This window comes from Macrobrachium nipponense, chromosome 1, assembly GCF_015104395.2.
Source record: "Macrobrachium nipponense isolate FS-2020 chromosome 1, ASM1510439v2, whole genome shotgun sequence".
NCBI classification, from domain to species: domain Eukaryota; kingdom Metazoa; phylum Arthropoda; class Malacostraca; order Decapoda; family Palaemonidae; genus Macrobrachium; species Macrobrachium nipponense.
In genome coordinates, this window is record NC_087200.1 from 124,177,798 (window position 1) to 124,187,308 (window position 9,511).

General features: G+C 34.3%; 1 protein-coding gene across 1 annotated transcript in view; it reads left to right on the plus strand.

Moving 5' to 3' along the window:
- The window catches only part of LOC135219592 (atrial natriuretic peptide receptor 2-like), a gene marked incomplete in the record, with an annotated part of 558,458 nt that extends 549,791 nt beyond the window's left edge, over positions 1 to 8,667 (plus strand). Inside the window, 1 exon segment of the mRNA XM_064256480.1 lies at positions 493 to 8,667.
- Between the last annotated feature and the right edge of the window lie 844 nt (positions 8,668 to 9,511).

The window sequence follows — 9,511 nt, forward strand, 5'->3', positions numbered from 1 at the left end:
TGATATCAACTTGACTGCAGTATTCAAGAATCTCTAGTAGGCTTAAGTCCATCAAAAAGGTTGAATACTGCAAATTGAATGGTAGATATTTAAGGAAATAATTAGAATGACTTCAGTGACTTCAGCGCTGCAGAAAGTATCACACATCCGCACCTCTTCAATTCAGACATCTGTGGTATAACAATCCTGAAAAGGGGAATTTGTGAAGAACAGTGAAAGGCAAAACAAAAATAAAAATTATTCCAGCATTAGATTCTGCCTCTGAAAATTCACGAGTAAATAGCTTTAGGGCAACTGTGTACTTCAAAGGTTTTTGTTAAAATTGTTCTTATTGGTGAAGATTTGCGTTGCTGATTTATATGCAAACAGAAATTGGTTAATTTGCCCTTATTAATTTCTTACCATCTGGGATTTTGTTACATACATATTGCCATTTCATTAAATTCAAAAACAGTTGCCTCTTATGTTAATTTTAATAATTTTCTTTTGCAGCTGCATGCAGTCTGGATGGAATGGTACTAAACTCAGGACAGCCACAATGCTGCTTATATATAGCATGCAGTCTGGATGGACGGGTATTGAACTCAAGGCAGCCACAATGCTTATATATAAACAACAAACTATGGCCAGATGTCCCCTGTAAAGCCAGTTACTTTTATTCCTCTTCTCAAAATCACCTTAAACATGTATGATGTACTGATAACATGTATGATGTACTGACACATCTTTGCATCTTTAAATGTAACAGATTCAACTGTAAAATATTAGATTGTATAAATGTATAGAGAATGTACATTGTAGGCAAATATGAAGGTAGTTATTGATGTCTAAATATGAGAATATTATGAAATTTATGTAATAATATGTATTATTTCCTCTGCTGGAAAGCTCTTCTTTAAAGATAAAAAAAAATATAAAAATACTACTATATTATAATGGAGTGTTAATATTTTGTTGTTGATTTACTAACAATTTAAGAAGAAATCTATTTGGTCGAGATACTGAGATGTTTAAGAACATGTAGGATTAAAAAAATCAAAGCCTTTCAAAGAAGGTTTAGAAAATGGAAAATAATTCAGATTTTAGTAGCACTGAAAAATGCTACTCTCACATCTTTTGAAAATCTTAAGGTTTTTGCAGACTTATAAAACTTGATGATAAAATTATTACATTATATATAATTATTTTAACATTTTGAAAGTTGTAACAGTTATGAAAAAATTGTCACAATTTATGAAACTTTAGTCTGCATAGTTCTTTCAAAATGTTGAACCTTTTACAAACTTTGTGATACAGAGCTTTTATTAGAATCCTTGAGAAACCCAATGATTATATTAATTACCAATTCCTCATTACAGTGGTCCCCCCCATATTCGCGGGGGATGCACACCAGCCAACCCCCCCTCCCCGTGAATAGTTAGAACCCGCGAATAGTAGTTGGAACCCCTATAAAAATGCTGAAAACAGCCTATTTTGTTAGTTAAAACTCAAGAAAAACCCACTAAAAACTTTTATGCTTGTTTTTTTAAAATAGTTTCATCACAAAAAGTGCATTTTATGATGAAATTGATAAAAGAAAAAAAAACAGGAATTTTTGGATATTTCTCATACAAAAACCGCGAATATGCTAATTTCCCGTGAATAATGCGGGGGAACGTTCCCGAGAGAAATCAGCGAATGTGCAAGTCCACGAATCTGGAGAACGCGAATACAGGGGTCCACTGTACTAGCATAATGATATATAACACTAAAAGACTTAGATTTTAAGTCTTCCAGTTTACAGAAACTTAATACATATTCTTAAACTTTTCACAAACCTGAAAGCACAATGCGTATTACAGTTGAGCCTAATTGTACCAATAAAATTATGGAGGAATCTTAAGCAATACCATTTTAGAGAATACATATTATGATTTTACTCCTTGAAGATTACTGTTGTATGAATGACAGACCCTGAGTGTAAATGCAAATGCTTCCGAATGCTTTGCTTTAATTGATGTTGGTCTGTGAAAGACATCTCCCACTCTTGGGCTATAAAATTAAATGATGAACTTTTGTACAAAGATTGTTAGTTAATGAGTTTCCCTTGTTTTAAGGAGTTGGAGAACAAGATGCCATCTTTTCAGCTTGAACCATTGACTGATAAATGTCATAATGGTAAGGATTCACCAGGTGCAACACCACTAGTTCTGTCACAAGTAGTGCTGTACCTCAAGAATTGTTGGCAGTTATGAATTCAAATTTAAAATGAAACTTGTGAACTAATGCTTTTTTTTTTTGGTGTAATCTGAACTACTGTTTTAAATGGAATGCTTTAACAATTATTTCGCAATGCTATCAGTAATCTTTTTGTGAATATATGTACGCATTAGGAAACTATAAAAACTTGGGTATTTTATATTTCAATTCTTTTCCTATTATTAAAAATGCAAAATGACTCAACTGTGGCTCCTTAGAATAAGCTAGGAAGGTCTTTATAGCAGAAAGAATGTACTGATAAAATACTGAGTGCTCTGAGGAACTATGTAATGATTATAATAAGTGTGTGAATGTTCCTCTCTCAGCATTTAGCAATGTTCTGTGCCAACTGAGGTCAGTGAATTACAAAGATTCCACATATTTCATTAAATGCAGAATTGCAGATCTAGTTTTTAAGTGTACATATTCACATTGCTCATAAGACTTTTCAAATAGTGTTTTTATAAAAAGAGTTTCAGATATGTACCTAGATATAAAGCACCATGCTACTTGCTCACATTTACCTTTCCCAAAGCGTTTGCTTTTAGAATGCATGGATGCTAAAAGTATTTTATGAGTATGTCAAGTTTTGTAATTTATCAATTTGAAGTGTGAGTGGTAAGTAAATGTTTGATAGTTTTCATTCAAGTGCTGGGAAAGCATGTAAGGGCTACAGAGTACCATAGTAATATGTAGTAATGTTCATTGTTCGTGGTAGTGACCATTATGATGATATGTATTCTGGGTGTATTTCTTGACCAAGTTTAAAAAAATTTATAAGAATTAACAACTTCAATGCTATGGAAGTATATATAGATCTGTCAAAAGCATGGATAAGAATTTTACTGGACATTCCATTACTTTTTAATGTTAAGATGTTTGTAGGTTTCTAATCTTTTAAGTTTAAATAATCCTATCATGTTGTGGGAAATGACAAGGATTACTCTTTATAAACCAATGGTACCTCAAGGGTAACATTTTGGTTTTTGGGTAAACCCTTATTTTTTTATAAAGCCAATCATAACTCATTACTTCTTGATCAAGATTAGAATTGTTTTCTCCTAGTACTATTGATAAAAACAAACCCGGGCATCAAAGTTTTCGTTGATTTAATGAAACTTAGTAACAAATGAACAGATGAAATTTGGGACATACAGCTCGGGACTGGGGCCAAGGTCATCCTCAAGTGTTATCATAAGAAAGAAATGAATGAAATATTATAAAAAAAATTGGGTATTAAAACTAACACAAACACACACACATACTAAAAGATTAAGTTATGTATAATAAATAATTTGTACATTTAGCAACATAGTATATATATAAAAAATACATTTGAATTTTAAAAATAAAAATTTCTCCAGAAAGGCAATAAAGGGCTCTAGCAAAACAATTTTACTTCTGAGGTATGGGCAATACATCTTTACATTTAAAGAGTGCAAAAGAGGTAGGTGTTCTCTTTTCCTGTCAGTAATATAAGTAAAAAAGCATTAGGGATACGAGCGTCAGCCTGCAAGTTGAATACAAAATCAAATGCTTAAGCTATTTCACCCAAATAAGGATCAGACATAGTTACTCTCCCATAAATGTCTTTTGAAGGTAACAGAGCACCAATACGCTCATTGTTACTTATTACTGTTATTTGAGCATGTTCTGTTGAGCTAGTAAAACAATGAACGGCACTACTACAAGATTTTGATAATGGAGACATATAGGTATTCTCCTACTTATGATGGGGTTAGGTTCCAAAATAAAACATTGTTTGCTGGAAAAATCATAACTTGAATACAGCCTATAATTCAGTACAAAGAGAAATTGAATAACATAACAAGAGTTAACCTAGCATACAATATGGTTTATCTTATACATAGTAGTATACGGTAGCCTAGCCTACAGTATACTCTATACATATATGGTATAGTAACTATTCATATCAGCTAATTCTAGAGGTTCAATGCATTCTGACGTATGATAATTCAGTACAAAAAGAAATTGAATAACATGAAACAAAAATCAGACGTGTACTGTAAGGCCTGTCCACACGTGCGGGCCTGATCGGCGTGCTCCGGGGTTGACGGGCAAATTCTGGCGGGATTACCCGTGAGTGTTGTCCACACGGGTGAGGCGATGGAGAGGTGGGTGTGCCCGACGATGCCAGTAGTGTGTTCAGTGCGGTATGATAAACATTGTGCCTACCGCAAAGAAGATATTGTGTAGCATGATAATTTCTTTGTTTGTGATGAAAAAGAAGAAAAAGAAGGGAATATGGTGCAAAGAATGGCTCAGTAAAAGATATGTATATGGTTAACGTATGTCTGCCAGGGTCGAAGCTCAAGCCATCGGGCACCACCAAGGTGATTTTGCTACAAGACACATCGGGCAATTTGACGGTTTGCCCATCAAGTGTGCCCGTTAGTGGGGAGGTCCGCCGATCAGGCCCGGTCGTGTGGAAAAAAGCTGATGGCAAATGAGAGTTTATTTCACCATATTTAACTCAATTCTTAACCAATTTCTTGTCGTATTGATAGCATTAATGAATAGCTGGACAGTACTTATTTATTTATGGGACAAGGTTATTTTTTTATACAAAGCGTTTTTAAGTTGAAATTTGACTAGAATATGTCTCGTTGTAAACTAAATTATTTATTTTCATTAATAGATTGCGTTGGGGCATGTTTATTGTGTAAAAAAAATTAAGTGATCATGTTTGTGTAAGAAAATATAAAGTGATTTCCTTAACTATTTTCACAGGATTTCTTCGTAACACGAGCTTTATGAATTTATCTTTTATCGGCGTGAAAACAACAGTAAAATGTGTTCTTTCATGCCCAGTAGTTTTGATTAAAATACTTTTCTCTCAAATTTTATCTATACGTAGTTGTGTCTGATGGCATATCAATGTTTATGGGAGTTTCCTAGTTGCCGATGTACGATAATTTATAGTCATTAGCCGCTTGAACATTGTTTTTTCAGCTTCAGCTACAACTTTGTTTAAAATTAGCAGTATATTTCCTTGCTGATCTTTTATCTATAGTCCTATCTACATAACGTCAATTATATAACATAACTACAGTACGTGTATTGCTGACTATCATACAGTGGTTGAAAAAGAAGCAAAATGGATGTTGTTATCCGATTTGGTTGTACTTAGCAAAAAGTTGTCTCATTCAGTGGTTTATGGCTGTACACATTTATGCAATGATTATAACGTTAGTAACAATATTTTTATCATTCTCTCTTACTTTTTTAACTAAGATTTAACTAGAAGATGGGATAGAGGTGGAGGTAGAGAAGTTAGTTTATTGTAATTTGATATCTCTCACTGTCTGACTGTATGATGCTGCCTGCACCCGTTACAAGTGATATTTTTAAATATTTTCAAAATATTGTCATATCGGTATCATATTGCTAACCCCATCGTAAAATCGGATTATCGCAAGGCGAATATTTTAACTCAAACACTACCTGTAGTAATTGGTGGCCTTTACAAGCCCAACCAGCTTTCATTTAGTATACTACTACCTATACTTACATAGTACTAAGTTATTCAAAATTATACAAAGGCAATTCTTTGAAGTAGGGGAATGCTCACCTTAAGTAAGGCAACACCTGTTAACAGGAGATACTGACCTACAGGGTCACATTATTCGGAATACTTTCTTTTTGTCCTAACAATTTCATTCAGTTTGGTCATGTAACTTCAAAGCACGGGCTAGGCCTACTTTTAAATTTCATAACTCTGATGAGCAGATACCCAATATGTAGTGTTCAAGCAGAAATTTGAAAGAATCAATGACGTAGTGGTGTTGCTCCAAACTAGTTTCTAACTGCCTAACCATGAGAATATCCATTGAATCTTTCCATTTCTTAAAAGTTGTGAAGATTTTGCTAAAACTGCTTTTGGTATGTGTGTGTGTGTGTGTGTTACAAGTCCATGATGGATAACTGTTGCAATATTTCCAGCTGGAGTAGATTTGAAGTTGGGTCAGTAAAGCTTGCCATGTTAGATTGATTTTACCATGACATTTATGTTCTACAGCAGGATGTTGCCAATACCCTTAACGAGACATTCAGAGGCTCTTGCGATGTTAAACCATCTCCTTTGTATGAATTAATGTGCCATTTCATATCAAAGTTGGAGCAATCTTGCAAAAGATTTATCGGAAAAATCCATGACCTTAACTTTGCACTCAAGGTGTGCATTCTTTTCCTGAGCATCATTAAAAGCTTAAATCTACAGCAGCATTGTCTAACAAAGTAATGTACGCTCCTAAGTATTTCAAGCTTAATCCTTTGTACTAGGAAAAGGTTTCATATCAAATAAGGTTTCATACTCTAATAATTAGACTTTGAATAGAATTGCAACAGTACACATTTTCATTTCAACCACCACAGGCCCGTACTGAGTTTTAGAGGGGGAGGGTCTTTTTTCCCAAAACTGGACCTTTTCTTCTATACAAGTCATTGCATACATAGGTATAATCATATTCCTTTTATCACTCTTGTATTTCCTACTACTAAAGAATGTTAATATTTAATAAGAGAATTTATAAGAAAAAAAACTTGCCAAAAAAAAAGATTGTTATTTATTACTTTGTAAGTATAGTTCTATGAAAAGGAGTTACAAAATATGAACTTTGTTTTTTTTTTTTTTTTTTTTTTTTTTTTTTTTTGGGGGGGGCGGCCTTTGACACCCCTCAGTACAGGCCTGCGCCAGTAAATTTATCACCCTGTTCTCCTAGTGATCTGCTTGACAACAGTAGGAGGGGGAGGGGGCATCCTGTAGATCCAGGGAGATGGTTTCACTTGTAGACAATTACAAACTAAAAAGTTTCACTTGTAGACAAGTACAAATTAAAAATATAAATATCGCCTGAGAACATCGAGAAAGTTCTTTAGTTGTTCATGAAATTCAAAAGGTCTGCAATTATGGGATACTACAAAAATAGAAACACAGTCTCAAGTTAAACCCTGCCTATTAAGGCTGAGACAAATAAACATGGAATCATCCTTCCTTTATCTATAATGTTGGCCTTCAGGATTAATTAAGGCCTGAATCCTAACCCAAGGATCAGTTCTCAGTGAATTCTGATAACCAAGCTCTTAAGACTGGTTCCACCAATGAGGTTCAACCATCTTCAGAGTGGCTGATGTCACCAAAAGTTTTCACAACTTTTCACAACTTGTTCTAATTTGCAAACACTTTTCAAACCACAATTAATTCTCCCATCCATCTCGGCAAGAAAGTTTTTAACAGATTTTGGGATGAAATTTACATCAAATTGTACTTGCTATAAAGCACTTGAAATCTGAAGGCAACAAGATGGAAGGAAGCGTCTGGAGGAGAATTACTGTATGTATATGATTAGGGTAAAAATGTAGGACAATTAGATTGGAACCTAAGAATGAATTCCAAGAAGGTTTGAGGGCACGAACTTTCTTGAAATACATTTCTTAAGTTTCAGTCTACATACTTGTCTTGAGTTTAAGGGAGTCACTGGCTTGGTTATGTCATTAGCATCGGCTTGGACACACATGCAAGACTATTCTGCCCAAATATCTTACCGAAAGCTAAAATCTGACTATGCAAAGGAATAGCTTGTTTATTCACCAGGCTATTCATGCACCTTCCTAGTCCAAAGTTCAGAGAAATCTTTTAACATTCCATAGCTTTAAAAACAAATGCATCATTTGAATCATGATGAAATTAAAACACTGCTGACCAAAGACCATTGTGTCAGAAACTTCCCTATCCTTTGCATTAGTTTTATTGAAAAAGTATTGAAATGTGTGGAGGTTTCATTTTCCACGTTGAGTTCAGTAAGCTGCAGAACCTCTAAGATTTTTGTTTGCCAGTTATCATAATGGTTCATGTTTATCCTGTTTTCTCAGTAAATTCTTGGCATTGATTGCTGTGAGGGTGACATAACAGATTCATGAAAGTAAGTTTACCCTTATGCCTGTGCAATGGCTAATGACTGCAAAGTTTAAATTTTTAAGATGCATTACATCATTTTGTATCAATCCTTTAGTTCTATATATTTTATACCTACATCTACCCTTAGTTCTATATATTTTATACGCACATCGATAATCATGTTTTATATAACAAATATCATTTATGCCAGTCAATTATAAACTCATATGTTTACCTTCATGTTCTTTGGTGTGAAATTAGGAACTAGAATAGTTTTCATCGCAACACTCCACTCAAGCGAATTCATTGAAATTGAAAAATATAAAATAACAAGGAATATTTTACTTTTCTTTAAACTGTACATATATTGCTGTCTCCTACATTCTGTACATAGCTTAGTGGCAGCACCAATGAGCAAGTATTAGAGATCAATAATATTGTATTTATGACTGCTTACCAAGTATATCTTTTGATATTTATGATGTTAGATTAAAATAAACCTTAATTTATTTTTTCTTTGTTTTCATCAACCTCTGTATCAAGAAATTGTTATTAAGGTAAATAAAAATTATTTTATAATTCTTATTTCCTGGTTTAGGTGAACACAGTCTAATGCATTACATACGTTCTGTGCAAATACAACTCCAGGGCCTGTAGCAAATAACAAGTACAAAATGATGCAGAACAAATGTGGACAAACAGATCATCACAGAAGCTGGGAGTAACTAGTAGCAGAGATCTGTCATGCACAACCATTCCTGTGCCTGTACAGTCCCAAAACCATCCACACACACAAAGACATGGATAGCACTACCCCTCTAACAACAAACCTTCAAGCAAAACACAGGTAAAAGAGTCACAAGCAGTCCTTGCGTCTGAAAAACAGTGTCAACCTAAGGTATGATTGCCAGGGAAATGCACTCACTCACTCGAAGTCCTACTGGACTTCTTTCTAGAGGGAAGATAAGGAAGACAAGATGGATGAGGAAGAGTTCAATGTGGAGAAAAATTGTCCATGTAATTTGTCTTTGTTTTCTCCAAGAGAAGGTATATCATCAACATTGAAGGACCCAAGGGTGATGCTGCTGTGGCATCTTCCATGAGAAGAGGTTAAGCAGCTTGATTAACTGCTGGATAGCATGGACCCCCGGATCTGCAAGTCAGACCGTTCAGATCTAATATACCACAAACAAGCAACAACCACATTCTGGACACCTGCCTTGCCTCTTGAAAAGGGCCCAATAGAGACAGCATTTATAGTAGTACCTCAGACTTCGAACTTGATAAATTCCAGAAGGCTGTTCGCAATACGATTTGTTCGAAATATGAAACAAATATCCCCATAAGAAATATAGA